Consider the following 16944-nt stretch of genomic DNA (forward strand, 5'->3'; position numbering starts at 1 on the left):
ACGCTACATTATGGCCAAGCATGCGCCCTTAAAATAGCATCTGAATAATGCGCCACTGACTTTAGACTAGGTTTTTTTCTTGTCTGTGGTGGAATTGTTTTCTGGAACTGCAAAATAGCACCAGGGAACGTTTGCGCCAGAACACGCCTGAGTCAATGTCGGTGGCAAAGAGAATAGTGTATATATAGAGAAAATGCATTTTGCTGTCTACTTTACTCTAAGGACATACCTGAGTTCCCTTAGCTTCTTTTCTTTAATCTCGTCCAGTCGGGCTCTGCGACTGCGTGCCTCCTCCTCCAGTCGTTCCCCTCTCGAAACAGCTCTCGGCGCTGGCTGACGGCCTGCACTTCGCTCTCCCGTATCTGCTGCCTCACAGCCTCAGCATGCCTCTGGATGTGTTGATGCCGCTGCTCATCTTTATCTCGTTCTTTCTCAATGAAATCCTGCTGTGCCCTGGAAAAGGAGTATACAGCATACAATCTTCAATGTTATCTTTGTCCATTCTCCCCTCTAAATTGCATTTATTAGGACTAAATAAAAGTGTACATCTTACGTACGGTGCTCTGCAGTGATCAAAAAGGATTTAAATAGTGAATTTTGAATCTCTTCTTGTAAACTCAGAGATGTGGATTCAGACGGCAATTAAATTACCACACGACCTGTTTGCCAAAAAACAGTAGGTACTAATTTGGCCAGGGATTTTTACGCGGGTTGGGTGAGAAAAAACACTGATATTATGGATTCGGACGGCACTAAAATCACCGACTTACCCCTGTAAATGTTTAAAATACAAGCCCATGAGAAACAATTAGCGTCCGAATAGGCCTAGGACTTACAGTAGCTAACAGTAGCTAACTTACTAACAGTAGCCTATGCTTTCACTGGCCTTTAAAAGCGCTCTTTAATTAAATGAATAATATAATATAATATATATAATAATATAATAAAAAATCTAACAACAATCAGTGTAATGACAGTTTTATTATTTGCATGAAAACACTTGAATGAGCCTAATTGAACACTGTCTGAATGTATTAAAACTTCAGAGTTATATTCGTATAGACCTGCAACAGTGATAAGGTAAAGCTAAGAGTGGTCCAGACCAACCTTCCGAACGTATGACTTACAGAAGGTATACTTAACTAAGAACATTTCGGGAAACACGTATTATCGCTAAGGTACAGCTTAAGGTGTAACTTAAGAACGACGTAGTGTTAAGAAGGTTTCGGGAAACGCAGCCCTGCTCTAGACGTGCTTGCAGAAATTGGTTCTGGTCTATCTGCTTGATTATTTCGGGCTCTAACTGATTCGGTTATACCAATGCCATTGTTAACTGTGTGTTTACATTTGCTTTAGAAGCCTTGGAGTTTCCAATTATGGAAAGTGCATTGAGGATTTTGGCCAATCACAATGCACTGGGTCAGATGGCCAATCAGAGCAATCTGTGCTTCAGACAGACTGGGAATAGAGGCTATGCAATAATATACAGTATGTAAACAGTATGTAAAGTGTTTTTTTTTTTTACATAAAAGCAAGTTAACCTATTCTATTACACCCAATAAACAAAATAATGAACTTTTAAAATAGCATCATATGACCCCTTAAAATGCACAAATGTAAATTGGGGGGACCCGAAAATGTTAGCAAGCTTAGTTTTTGTACCTCTGTATTTCTAAAACCTTGTGTACGGCCATGCTAATAGTACTTGATACATGTGATGGTGTTTGTATCTCAGGACCCTCTCAAACTCTGCTCTCTCTCGTCTGGCTTCAATGGACACCAAGTGATTCTCATGAGTCATTTGCACCAAACGAGTAGCCTTTGGCTCCTCTTCCAGCTTTTTCAAAGTCTGCTCTTTCTCGTCTGTCTTCAATGGACACCAAGTGATTCTTATGAGTCATTTGCACCATTGACGAGCAGCCTTTGGCTCCTCTTCCAGCTTTTTCAAAGTCTGCTCTTTCTCGTCTGGCTTCAATGGACACCAAGTGATTCTTATGAGTCATTTGTTCCAAACGAGCAGCCTTTGGCTCCTCTTCCAGCTTTTTCAAAGTCTGCTCTTTCTCTTTTCTTTTCATTCCCTCGCAGCCGCTTCCTGGTTCCTCCGTGCCCTGATCTCATCCTCACAGTTCAGAGAAAAACTAATTTATTTGAAATCCAGAATCCAGCATGCAAAATGTATTACGCCATCATGGGTATACATCTCATACAAAGGAATTTAGTTATTTTTTATAAAGACATACTGTAACATTTTACCTGCTCGGCTTTATGCTCCCTGTCCCGTTCTTGAAGAGCTCTGTCGTGCCACTTCCTCTTTCTTTTTTGATTCGTACCTGCTCAGCTTCATACTCTGCCTCTCGTTCCTAGAGTTAAACACATCTGGGATTGATGTGGCTATTCAATGTGGCTTGGTGGGCAAGCAAACTGCAGCTGCTGATGTCGCCAGGCCCTTGAAGTTTTTTGTTTAGCTTGTCTCAACATATTAATCTACCATTATATGATCCTTCCTTTGATCACAGTAAAGTAGGTCAGACTTAAAAAGATGTTTTTTCCCTTGTGGTCCACTTCTAATATTGGTCAAAATCAATGGACAGACAAATGACAGACTGGAAATAATTAATTTCCAATGAAGAATATTACGGTCCAGTTGCATGGAGGTCTGACTTAGATGCATAAATGTTCTGATTCAATTTGAACTTTTGCAACTAGACCATAATATGGTCCATATATATTATGTGACCACACGGCCAGATCTTGATGAAAACAATGAGCACAAGAATAACCAGCATTTTTGCACTGAAATATTAATATTTAAACACTTTTTCTGTAAAATGGGTGGTTATAATTATGTATGTATATATGTATGTATTTGAGGAGCGGAGAAGAGTGTCTTCGTCTAGCATGTGTTGTCGAGTCATAGCCAATCCTGTACAAGCCCAATTGCCTGTGCAAACCACTTCACAGTTTGTTACTTGAGATTTTGGCCAAATGACAGAAAAACTGACCAATCGAGTCTCTTCGGAAAATTTGGACTAAACCACTCAGTTCCTTTTACGAACTCTTTATGAGAAAGTGGTCAAAGTGTTAGTTGCGAAGACTGTCAATGGAGGGACAGAAAGCTTTCAGATTTCAGCAAAAAGATCTTCATTTTTGTTTTGAAGATGAACAAATGTTTTACAGATTTGGAACGACATGAGGGTGAGTAAATGAGGACAGAATTTTCATTTTTGGGTGATCTATCCCTTTAAAGTAGTCTGTAGTACTTAATACAAAAAGGGATCAGGGAAAATTTTATCTCACATTATAAGGCCGAATCACACTGCGCAGACAGACAGCAACAAGACAGTTCGTCTGGTGTTTGCATGGGCTTATAGGGCTTTTTATGCTGAATCATGTTTGTCGGCTTGTGGAATGTCTGAGAAGTGACATACTGTAATCTGGTGTTTGTCCACGTTGGTCGCTGTCTGTCGATGCAGTGTGAATTGGCCTATATGAATGCTTAATTGATCTTATTTATTGTATTTGATTAACAAGGTAAGAACTGCAAGAACAGTCTGCCCCTGATTTTAAAGTTTAAGATTACAGTGGTGGTGGATGTCAAGAGAGGCGATTAAACCCATTAAAAAGACTTTTCTTACCAACTTCTTGGTTGTATACTCTACAGCACGCAAATCTGCTAATCTCTCTTCTTCCTTTTTCTGCTTTTTAGCAAGCAGGTTCTCCTCATTTATCCTCTGAATATCCTGAAGCAATTTCCTCTGCTCCTCCTTCTTCCTCCAGTTCGAAAACTACCGGTACTTTTGATTCAAATTGATCTGGAGATAAAATTTTCTGGATATTGCATGTACTTTGAGCTCCTCCATCTGCATCTTTTCCATGTTTTCCAGCAACTGCTGACCCTCCTGGTCCTTCATCTCATCCTGAAGCATTTTCTCCTCCAGACGCATCTGGATCTGGTCGAGGATGCACAGCTTCCCCCTTTAATAACACCCACCCATTAACCAGGGAGCAATACATTGTATGTAGAGTATATGGAATACAGAGTGTAAACATCCTTACTGAATCATCTGCTCTTTGCGTAGTTGTTTTTTTTTTTTTCCTGAGTTTCTACGGCTCGGCAACGCTCCGCCTCCATGATGGCATCCAGCCTTTTCTCCTCCTCCAGCCACTTTGCGCGGTTCTGTTTCTTCTCCTTAATCTGCGCATCCCGGACAACATGGCACTGCGCTTTCCGAATCAACTGCAGGAGTACAAAGACAACATTTGCATGTAGGAAATAACCAGTGCGTCATGGTTTGGCTTGTTAGTGTGGTCCTATCTACCTCATTGAGCTTCTTGACTTTTTAGTAATTGTTGGTTTGGTGCCCGTGAAAGAGACTGTGAACGCATTGAATTCAAGGAGCAGGCTAGGTTACTACAAATGATGGCCATGAATAAAATATAATATTCAGAAGTAAACAGTGTAGCTGACAGAGTGTTTATGTCAGAATGTTTATTTTTAAACCACAACCTTCTAAGTGCTTCTTTTACCGATATATTTAAGAAAACGCTATGCTTGAGCAAACAGCTTGTGAATAGGCAACTACAAATGATGCCTGTGAAAGAGACTGTGATCGCATTGAATAGGATATGTTTAGTTGGTGAATAGCATAGGCTACTATTACACAGTAGCGATAACGTTAAGCGCACCAGAATTAAATATAATATTCAGAAGTAAACAGCATAGCTGACTTACAGATTCAGTTAACATCCACAAATGAATATGAATTACATCCACAATGAATAACATCCACATCCGTCGATTCAGGGAGCAGTGCAAAGTGCCCGTGCAAAATCAGTTTTTGTGTGTGTTTTTAGTAATTGTTGGTTTCATGGTAAAGAAAACTATAATATTCAGAGGGAACCAAACTATAATATTCAGAAGTAAACAGTGTAGCTGACTGAGTGTTTATGTCAGAATGTTTATTTTTAAACCACAACCTTCTTGGGGCTTCTTTGACCGATACAACCCTCTAATGTCAGAATGTTTATTTTTAAACCACAACCTTTTAAAAATGATATATTTAACGATATATTTAGCATTTCTCATCCAAACAACGTCAAACTTGGCACTGCACTTACTCATGCCCGTAGCAAGACACCTGTCGAGTAGGGCTGCACGATTATGACAAAAATCATAATTGTCGATTATTCCCTTGAAATTGTAATTGCGATTATTAACTACGATTATCATAATTTACATTGAAGCGGGTCCGCTTACATCGACATGTTTCTACAGTGGCCCTAAGCAGACAAATGTGTTTCGTCACCATGTTGTTCTTCATGCAAATAAGCTAGCTAAAGTCAGCGAATAAAACACTGACACAACGAAGAACAAGTAACATTAATATTCGCAATAACATCGTTTTACTTAAAGATAAATTAAGAAATTAGGATTACTTAATTAAGAAACCTCATTGATTAACTGGCTACTCTCTGCTGTCTCAGACGACATCACTTCCTGTCAGCCACCGTAACTTCTGTTGGTTGCAATTCGCAAACTCACCACTAGATGCCGCTAAAAATTACACACTGCACCTTTAAAATAAGTTATAGAAAGACAAACAAAAACACATCTTAAACATACAGAATAATGTAAGTGAAGTTTTTTGTTGTAATTGTGCCTTTAAACGATTACATAATTGTGGCATCCGTAATTGTAATCGCAATTACAAATTCGATTAATTGTGCAGCCCTACTGTCGAGTTTGAAATCCATTGGACAAATGGTTTGAGAGATATGTGGTTAACAGACACACACACAGACGTTCCTGTAATTTATAGATAGACTAGTGCAAAATGCCCGTGCAAAATCAGTTTTTGTGTGTTTTTAGTAATTGTTGGTTTGGTGTGTTTGAGTGCTCATTGTTACAATAACACAGCAAAAGTTCAGTGACTTTTTTTTATTTGTGCATGGTAGACAGCACACAGTGAACTCTGAGAAAATGCTACTACAAATGATGGCCGTGAAAGAGACTGTGATCGCATTGAATAGGATATGTTTAGTTGGTGAATAGCATAGGCTACTATTATAGTAGCGATAATGTTAAGCGCATCAGAATGAAATATAATATTCAGAAGTAAACAGCATAGCTGACTTACAGATTCAGTTAACATCCACAAATGAATAAGTGCGACGATTCAGGGAGCAGTGCAAAGTGCCCGTGCAAAATCAGTTTTTGTGAGCTGATCGCAGTCAAAAAAGGTCAGGAGATATTTCTTAGCAATGGCTGATTTCAACAGTTTCAATATGATAAAAAATAACTTTTATATTGATTCAATGGATTATTTGCATTTTGAAAAAAAAAAGTGTCATGAATTTATTGCATTTTTGGGGGAAAATAATCCATTTTTATAATAAATCTTTGATAATCAAAATCTGGATTTTAAATTTTTATGTTATTATAACCTAAAGATGCTATGTGAAAGTTTGAAACAGAAATTTATCACGATTTGGAACCAAACTATAATTTTCAGAAGTAAACAGTGTAGCTGACAGAGTGTTTATGTCAGAATGTTTATTTTTAAACCACAACCTTCTTGGGGCTTCTTTGACCGATACAACCCTCTAATGTCAGAATGTTTATTTTTAAACCACAACCTTCTAAAAATGATCTTTAGCATTTATCATCCAAACAACGTCAAACTTGGCACTGCACTTACTCATGCCCGTAGCAAGACACCTGTCGAGTTTGAAAGCCATCGGACTAACGGTTTGAGAGATATGTGGTTAACAGACATACACACACAGACAGACAGACAGACGTTTCTGTAATTTATAGATAGATGAAATTCATAAATTTTTAATTGTGCCGTAAGTGTCCAAACACTTTTTGAGGCCACTGTGTCTTCTTTCCTGTATGCAATCCATCATTCCTTATTTCATTGCTCATTCATAATTCATATTTTCATTACAGTCTTATGTAATTTTTAGGGCTGCCCTGACTAAAGATTTTTTCTGGTTGACTAGTAGTTGTTCATTTAAAGGGACACTTCACCCATTTGCATTAAGCTTTGCATTGTTAGAAACCCAGTCATACTATTGAATGGTCGTGCAACACTCTCTCATTTTCCCCTGAGACGGGAGAAATCCGTTATTTACCTCTTACACTTCCTCCTACAATGACGCAAAAATCGTCATTTTGCGTCATTGTAGGAGGAAGTGTAAGAGGGGGGGATTTCTGTTGAGACTACAAGCACTAGTTCCTCATCTTTCCCAGGGGGCGGGAACCGCTCACGCTACAGACCTATTACAGATCAGTGGGTGGGACTTTACTCTCTGAAACTGAAAGCAATATCCTCCATCTTGTTTGAAGCTAAGCTAACAGACGCTGTGGAGACAGATGTAAAGTTATGACAATAGCGGAGGAGAGTGCTCAATATGATATAGAGGAAGAGGATTTCGGAAGTCTGATGCTTGAATCAGGTGTTTGTGGCTACCTTTACAAGCCGGATTATAGCGAAGAGCAGCCGAGGCAGAAGACCTGCCTGCCGCGGACGAGGAGCCCGGACTGGCTCGAGTTAGGGCGGACTGGTGGCGCCGGTGATCTCACTATGCAACTCATAGACTGTCAGATGCAACTACGAACACAGAGATAGAGTCCGTCTGCGGCAAAGAATTTCAACGATGACAATTTCTCCTGGACGAAATCTCTGAATCAGACGAGGACACGGACGTTTGTGTTGAGAACTATCCTAGTTTCGCACCGCATATGTTCTGACTGAACATCCAGGTACCATGCAATAATTCACCTTTTCGAAAGAAATACAAACGAGGAGTAATGCACTAATGAGTTCGCCAACTAACTAGACATTTCGTGTGAATGTGAAATTAATTTCAAGCTCTGGTGGTAGCTAGCCTTGTAGACGGAAGAGTGATTTCTCTTATAGGCAGATATGCGCTTTCTGGATTAGTGGGAGTGGCTTGCGGAGCTGTGCAATGTGGTGCATTGTGGGAGTTGTTGTCTTTCATACAAATGCGTCCTGAAGTTATTTTTTGTCTTTCCTCGGTCACAAAGGCACCAAATTCAAAATTTATTTTACATATCGACTACATATATGACCCACTTTAAATAAAAAACAATGTTCAAATGGGTGAAATGCCCCTTTAAGCCATTAGTCGACTAGTCGCACATGTTTATGACATTAATTGAATTACTTTTAATCATTTATTGATAAACTAGTGTTTATGAGTCAATGTCGGTGGCAAAGAGAATAGTGTATATATAGAGAAAATGCATTTTGCTGTCTACTTTACTCTAAGGACATACCTGAGTTCCCTTAGTTTCTTATCTTTAATCTCCTCCAGTCAGGCTCTGCGACTGCGCGCCTCCTCCTCCAGTCGTTCCCCCTCTCGAAACAGCTCTCGGCGCTGGCTGACGGCCTGCACTTCTCTCTCCCGTATCTGCTGCCTCACAGCCTCAGCATGCCTCTAGATGTGTTGATGCCGCTGCTCCTCTTTATCTCGTTCTTTCTCAATGAAATCCTGCTGTGCCCTGGAAAAGGAGTATACAGCATACAATCTTCAATGTTATCTTTGTCCATTCTCCCCTCTAAATTGCATTTATTAGGACTAAATAAAAGTGTACATCTTACGTACGGTGCTCTGCAGTGATCAAAAAGGATTTAAATAGTGAATTTTGAATCTCTTCTTGTTAACTCAGAGATGTGGATTCAGACGGCAGTTAAACTGTTTGCCAAAAAACAGTAGGTACTAATTTGGCCAGGGATTTTTACGCGGGTTGGGTGAGAAAAAACACTGATATTATGGATTCGGACGGCACTAAAATCACCGACTTACCCCTGTAAATGTTTAAAATACAAGCCCATGAGAAACAATTAGCGTCCGAATAGGCCTAGGACTTACAGTAGCTAACTTACTAACAGTAGCCTATGCTTTCACTGGCCTTTAAAAGCACTCTTTAATTAAATGAATAATATAATATATATAATAATATAATAAAAAAATCTAACAACAATCAGTGTAATGACAGTTTTATTATTTGCATGAAAACACTTGAATGAGCCTAATTGAACACTGTCTGAATGTATTAAAACTTCAGAGTTATATTCGTATAGACCTGCAACAGTGATAAGGTAAAGCTAAGAGTGGTCCAGACCAACCTTCCGAACGTATGACTTACAGAAGGTATACTTAACGAAGAACATTTCGGGAAACGCGTATTATCGCTAAGGTACAGCTTAAGGTGTAACTTAAGAACGACGGAGTGTTAAGAAGGTTTCGGGAAACGCAGCCCTGCTCTAGACGTGCTTGCAGAAATTGGTTCTGGTCTATCTGCTTGATTATTTTGGGCTCTGATTCGGTTATACCAATGCCATTATTAACTGTGTGTTTACATTTGCTTTAGAAGCCTTGGAAAGTGCATTGAGGATTTTGGCCAATCACAATGCACTGGGTCAGCTGGCCAATCAGAGCAATCTGTGCTTCAGACAGACTGGGAATAGAGGCTATGCAATAATATACAGTATGTAAAGTGTTTTTTTTAACATAAAAGCAAGTTAACCTATTCTATTACACCCAATAAACAAAATAATGAACTTTTAAAATAGCATCATATGACCCCTTTAAAATGCACAAATGTAGATTGGGGGGACCCGAAAATGTTAGCAAGCTTAGTTTTTGTACCTCTGTATTTCTAAAACCTTGTGTACGGCCATGCTAATAGTACTTGATACATGTGATGGTGTTTGTATCTCAGGACCCTCTCAAACTCTGCTCTCTCTCGTCTGGCTTCAATGGACACCAAGTGATTCTCATGAGTCATTTGCACCATTGACGAGCAGCCTTTGGCTCCTCTTCCAGCTTTTTCAAAGTCTGCTCTTTCTCGTCTGGCTTCAATGGACACCAAGTGATTCTTATGAGTCATTTGTTCCAAACGAGCAGCCTTTGGCTCCTCTTCCAGCTTTTTCAAAGTCTGCTCTTTCTCTTTTCTTTTCATTCCCTCGCAGCCGCTTCCTGGTTCCTCCGTGCCCTGATCTCATCCTCACAGTTCAGAGAAAAACTAATTTATTTGAAATCCAGAATCCAGCATGCAAAATGTATTACGCCATCATGGGTATACAGCTCATACAAAGGAATTTAGTAATTTTTTATAAAGACATACTGTAACATTTTACCTGCTCGGCTTTATGCTCCCTGTCCCGTTCTTGAAGAGCTCTGTCGTGCCACTTCCTCTTTTTCTTTTTTGATTCGTACCTGCTCAGCTTCATACTCTGCCTCTCGTTCCTAGAGTTAAACACATCTGGGATTGATGTGGCTATTCAATGTGGCTTGGTGGGCAAGCCAACTGCAGCTGCTGATGTCGCCAGGCCCTTAAAGTTTTTTGTTTAGCTTGTCTCAACATATTAATCTACCATTATATGATCCTTCCTTTGATCACAGTAAAGTAGGTCAGACTTAAAAAGATGTTTTTTCCCTTGTGGTCCACTTCTAATATTGGTCAAAATCAATGGACAGACAAATGACAGACTGGAAATAATTAATTTCCAATGAAGAATATTACGGTCCAGTTGCATGGAGGTCTGACTTAGATGCATAAATGTTCTGATTCAATTTGAACTTCTGCAACTAGACCATAATATGGTCCATATATATTATGTGACCACACGGCCAGATCTTGATGAAAACAATGAGCACAAGAACAGGGTTCATACACATTTTAACCAATACTTTTCCATGACTTTTCCATGACCTTTCCATGACTTTTCGGCACATTTCCATGACTATGTATTCCTGAAAATGTCAGTCGACATTAGAGCTGACACAGAAGCGGCATCAAAACTGGCATTAGCCTACTATATTTACACTTCATTTACAATTGCATAAATAAAGCTATTCAATATTTAAATGAAATGATTTATAATTTTATTATAAATTTAACGTTAATTAAACGTTTTAATTAAAAGATACTTTAAATATGAAACTAAAACCACCAGTAGGAGGCGGCAAGTCACTGTCTTAATAAGCGAGTTGTTAGAGTAATTTCAACCGATTTGTTCAGATGGCTGATTCATTCAAAAAAAAAAAAGTGATTGTTCATTGAATCATTAAAATGATTCGTTCAAAACGCGGATTTCATTAAATAAATAAAAAAATCATCGATGTCTGTTGGACTACGACTTCATTATGAAATTCTCGTCGGCGATATAAAGTGAAAATTGACAATATTGTGTCCAAAAAGTAACTCACAATGTTAACTTTATTGTTAATTTAACTGTTGTATAAAATAAATATCACATTTGCAATTATGCACAGGAAAAAGGCACTCTTGCTCATGTGATATTCTAATATGACAACATAATATGATATAAATATAAGACAAAAACTCATTTGGGGACATCTATAAACTGACACATCACGCAGTGAAAGCAAGCATGAGAGAAACGCGATGTCAGCTCGCACTCGCAGTGCCTCGTATAGTTCAAACAATGATTACTATCATCATAGTTCATAGACAATATCGCACACTCCTAAGCGCATAAAGAATGAACTTACAATTGAACTGACATTTACTCGTTTTCTTCTCTCCTCTCGCGTGCAGGAGACAGACGTAGGCTAATATGCTGCGTATCGTTTCACATGTGGCCAGAGCTGCAATCCTCTTACCGCTACATTCTCGACCCACCGGTGTTTGCAAAACTTTAGCATGCTCGTGCCACTTTCCTGGCATTTCAATTAAATTTCTGTCAGCACCGACTTCGCCTCAGGCAACATCGCAACAAGTGAGTGAATCGGAAGTGAACTGAACGTTATGCCGCCCGAATATAAGGACGTTAAGACAACGCGAAATATTTTTGTTATTAAACAGTTTTTGTATTAATCACATATTATGCTGTGTTAAAAAAAAAAAAAATTCCATGACTTTTCCAAAACTTTCTCTGGTCTTTTTATTTTTTCAAAACCTTTCCAGGCCTGGAATTTGCATTTTTCAAATTCCATAACTTTTCCAGGTTTTTTCAAAACGTACGAACCCTGCAAGAATAACCAGCATTTTTGCACTGAAATATTAATATTTAAACACTTTTTCTGTAAAATGGGTGGTTATAATTATGTATGTATATATGTATGTATTTGAAGAGCGGAGAAGAGTGTCTTCGTCTAGCATGTGTTGTCGAGTCATAGCCAATCCTGTACAAGCCCAATTGCCTGTGCAAACCACTTCACAGTTTGTTACTTGAGATTTTGGCCAAATGACAGAAAAACTGACCAATCGAGTCTCTTCGGAAAATTTGGACTAAACCACTCAGTTCCTTTTACGAACTCTTTATGAGAAAGTGGTCAAAGTGTTAGTTGCGAAGACTGTCAATGGAGGGACAGAAAGCTTTCAGATTTCAGCAAAAAGATCTTCATTTTTGTTTTGAAGATGAACAAATGTTTTACAGATTTGGAACAACATGAGGGTGAGTAAATGAGGACAGAATTTTCATTTTTGGGTGAGCTATCCATTTAAAGTAGTCTGTAGTACTTAATACAAAAAGGGATCAGGGAAAATTTTATCTCACATTATAAGGCCGAATCACACTGCGCAGACAGACAGCAACAAGACAGTTCGTCTGGTGTTTGCATGGGCTTATAGGGCTTTTTATGCTGAATCATGTTTGCCGGCTTGTGGAATGTCTGAGAAGTGACATTGTAATCTGGTGTTTGTCCACACTGGTCGCTGTCTGTCGATGCAGTGTGAATTGGCCTATATGAATGCTTAATTGATCTTATTGTATTTGATTAACAAGGTAAGAACTGCAAGAACAGTCTGCCCCTGATTTTAACCCCCAGAGGTCGACGGTATCGCCGGCGATACCAGCTCGCTTTTTTTTTATCAGTGTAAAAGAAACTCATAAATACTCTGTTGACTTTGATTTTCCATAGGAGTTTCATACATCAATCGATTCTGTTAAATGTGTATTATTTTTGTGTATACTCACAATAAAAACAAAGTGTTGTGCTTTTTGCCAAATAAAGAAAAATAAACACGAAGCGAGTTCTGCCTTCTCTCTGCCAGTGTAGTCCATTCTGAAACGCGTCCGAAAATGAATCATAACTCAGCGAATACTTCTCACACAGACACGTGATATATGTCTTTATGAAGCTTGAAATCTCTTCTTTTAAATGAAGTAATTTATATAAAAAAAATGTTTTCAACTCATGTAGTCCGTTTGAAAGCAAGGAGAGGTACCGTTTTTACTTCTGCCTCATTATCTCTATAATGAGCTGAGGCCGCCCCGCCCCCCGGCGCGATTCACATGTAAATAGTTTAGGTGATCTAGTATGCATCGCATACGCCCCCCGATCAATGCCATAAAACACAGTTTCTATCAGACTTACTGATAGTTCATCGCGTTTTGAGTATGGCACGCTTCTCCGGTAATAAAGACGCCCTTCAGATGATTCTGGACAGCGAGGAAGAATGCACGATACCAGGTTGTTTCCTCAGAGGAAGATTGTAACAGACGACGAACGACAGCATTTTGAAGAGCGAATTCCGCCGAGGACACAATGTCGGAGTAAGTTTTACTTAAGTCTTTTGTCTTTTATTTTTCATGTTCGCATTTATGAGGAAAAAACATTACGTGACAGTTCTCCATTATGGACGCGAGCGGTCTAAAAAAAGCACTAAAAGACTTTCAAACATTCACAGAGACCTCAAAACAGAAAGTACAAATCCTTTCTTTAAAACGAATTTCGTTTTGTATCAATTGTATCTTAATTTTAATAATTTTTTCATTAACAAATTTCCTGGATTTAAAGTGGATTTAAAGAGATCATCATGAACCAGACTGTAGCCTACTCGCCTCACATGTCTAAAAAATTTGAAATATATTTACAGAAAGCTGGTTCTAAACAAAACCATCCAAAACAAAAAAACTATGTAGCCTAATAAATGTGCATTTCTCCGGTGCGTTCACTAGCCTACTGCGAAGATCGCGAGTCGCGCCTATCGTATTTTTTTTATTTTTTTTATTTATATATTTATTTATTGCACAAGTCATACATAAATTCATTCATTCATTCATTCATTATTACATGCATGAACGAATAAAAGAATAGAAAAAAAGGAACAGGAAGAAGAAAATCTTATGATACCTGTCGCTTATTTGTGCACATCAGAAAAAATAAATAAAAAACAGTTACTTTATAAATGGATCAACCCCAATCCTCACCCCAAACACCAAATATTTTCAGTAATACCTATCTTTACACTTATTTATCATCATTTTAAGCGTGTGTAAGCGTATTTCATGAAAACAACGTTACAGTCAGGCGAAATATGAAAGACAACATTTTGTTTAGTAGATTTGGGTACAGTTTTTACTGTAGAGTATACTGCCTCGTCAAATAAGCTTTTGTTTAGCAATTTCTATATATAAAATAGCCTACTATTTTTGTCAAAAATAAAGTCATCAACTAAGATGTTAGCTGTTCCAATGTTGGCTATATTCAAAGTAATGAATACATAGATAAAATGTAGGCCTATAATCTTTTTTTTACAAAGAAAGAGTACACTTGAAATATTGTTGAAATTGTAATTGTTGTAATTGTAACCTTTTTAATAAAATAGCATTTACATATTTACAAGATAGATGTAAGCAAAATCTTAAATGGTCAATATAAGTCTTCTTCTAAATATATCTTTTGTCCTTGCATTGTGGCTCAGTCAGTTTCACACCTGAGTGAATGGCTCATCATTATGCAGAGTGGGATGGGACATTGTATTCTAAGGTGTAAACCACTCCTCGTTCACGCCCCCCTCGCATATTGGCTTTCCAAGCAAAACCTGTTTTACATCAATTTAAATCAATGTATGGTTTATGGGAACGATAAAGCAAGACTATTTTCACATAATTTTGAAGAAAAAACTATAGGCGATGACATCCATTAGTCAAAAGTCTTATTGCCACATATTTAGTATGTGTTTTGTGGCCTTATTTCTGCAACTTTCATTTTTATTTTTTCCAATAACCACGCATAAACATTCTCTTAAAAATTCAAACATATACATGCATGTTGATCAGATATTTTGGTAGCCCTGTTTGTGCTATATAGAGTGAATTTACACCTTTGCCATTAACATGTTTATAAATAACTGAAAAAAGCACAAATGTCAGAGCATGTCAGAACACCTCCAGGGCCCAGAAAACAGCTCAGACTCCAGAGGGTTAAAGTTTAAGATTACAGTGGTGGTGGATGTCAAGAGAGGCGATTAAACCCATTAAAAAGACTTTTCTTACCAACTTCTTGGTTGTATACTCTACAGCACGCAAATCTGCTAATCTCTCTTCTTCCTTTTTCTGCTTTTTAGCAAGCAGGTTCTCCTCATTTATCCTCTGAATATCCTGAAGCAATTTCCTCTGCTCCTCCTTCTTCCTTTCAATGACCTGAGATAACATTAAACAGAGTGAGTTCGAAAACTACCGGTACTTTTGATTCAAATTGATCTGGAGATAAAATTTTCTGGATATTGCATGTACTTTGAGCTCCTCCATCTTCATCTTTTCCATGTTTTCCAGCAACTGCTGACCCTCCTGGTCCATCTCATCCTGAAGCATTTTCTCCTCCAGACGCATCTGGATCTGGTCGAGGATGCACAGCTTCCCCCTTTAATAACACCCACCCATTAACCAGGGAGCAATACATTGTATGTAGAGTATATGGAATACAGAGTGTAAACATCCTTACTGAATCATCTGCTCTTTGCGTAGTTGTTTGTTTTTTTTCCTGAGTTTCTACGGCTCGGCAACGCTCCGCCTCCATGATGGCATCCAGCCTTTTCTCCTCCTCCAGCCACTTTGCACGGTTCTGTTTCTTCTCCTTAATCTGCGCATCCCGGACAACATGGCACTGCGCTTTCCGAATCAACTGCAGGAGTACAAAGACAACATTTGCATGTAGGAAATAACCAGTGCGTCATGGTTTGGCTTGTTAGTGTGGTCCTATCTACCTCATTGAGCTTGACTTCATCTTGTTCCATTCCCATGGCATTGGCTCGTTCCAACAGGTAATCTCGAGCTCACTGAGTTTCTGGTTCTTCTGCCGAGAGAGGCCCGCCTGACGCATCCGTGCTTTTCTCTCCTCTGCAGAATCCTGACATGACAACCACCAGACAGTGTTAATTTTGGCAGCCATTTTTGATTTAGTCTTAGTTTTCATCTTGAGACAAAAATACTTATTGGTCTTAGTCACATTTTAGTCATTTTGTCTTTCATAGTTTTAGTCTAGTTTTAGTTGACGAAAAGTCATTGCGTTTTTTGTCAACTTTTAGTCAAACTGCAGTTACCGACATTCATTTAGGTAGCTATTTATATGTAGTCTTTAGACAAAAAAAATGTCCTACATTTTTTATCTCTAGGCCAATTCAATTAAGCTTATGAGAAATGTAAATTTATGTAACAGGCTGTATTGACATTGCACTCTTTAGCAGTAGCACTTGTGCAATTCTACATACCCCTTTTCCTTAGTTCAGTGTTTTTTAGAGTGCCCTACCCCCTGGTACCCCCTCTTCCACTTAGACTGCATTCACATTTTTTCCACTAAGGGACAAAAAAAATGTTATATATATATATATATATATATATATATATATATATATATATATATATATATATATATATTTTTTTTTTTTTTTTTTTTTTTTTAAATTAAACAATGTTCAATAAATATGCAATGATGGTAAAAACTTAGTAATACCGGTACTTTTAAAATATTAAATTAAAGCCAGTAGTAAGTCACTGTCTTTATGAGCGAGTCATGGAGTCATTCATTCATTCAGTAAGGAAGCAAGCTGCTATTTTTATGAACGGGTCATTGAATCTCACAAATCATTCTAAGCCACAGAATCGTTCACGAATCACCGCTGTGTGCTGCAGTTCTGCTGTGGCTTTCGTTGCAAAATAG

General features: G+C 38.2%; 1 pseudogene across 1 annotated transcript; it reads right to left on the minus strand.

Annotated features, from left to right (window-relative positions):
* Positions 1-207: 207 nt before the first annotated feature.
* LOC311089534 lies at positions 208-16176 on the minus strand (annotated as a pseudogene). Its single transcript has 11 exons — positions 15992-16176; positions 15730-15909; positions 15522-15648; positions 15282-15428; positions 10173-10281; positions 9732-10038; positions 3846-3975; positions 3636-3785; positions 2254-2360; positions 1813-2138; positions 208-453 (listed from the first exon to the last, which is right to left on the minus strand). The product of its transcript is annotated as an uncharacterized misc_RNA (transcript).
* Positions 16177-16944: the final 768 nt, after the last annotated feature.

The sequence above is a fragment of the Abramis brama genome (genome assembly GCF_963993115.1).
Source record: "Abramis brama genome assembly, chromosome: 9".
Classification (NCBI taxonomy): domain Eukaryota; kingdom Metazoa; phylum Chordata; class Actinopteri; order Cypriniformes; family Leuciscidae; genus Abramis; species Abramis brama.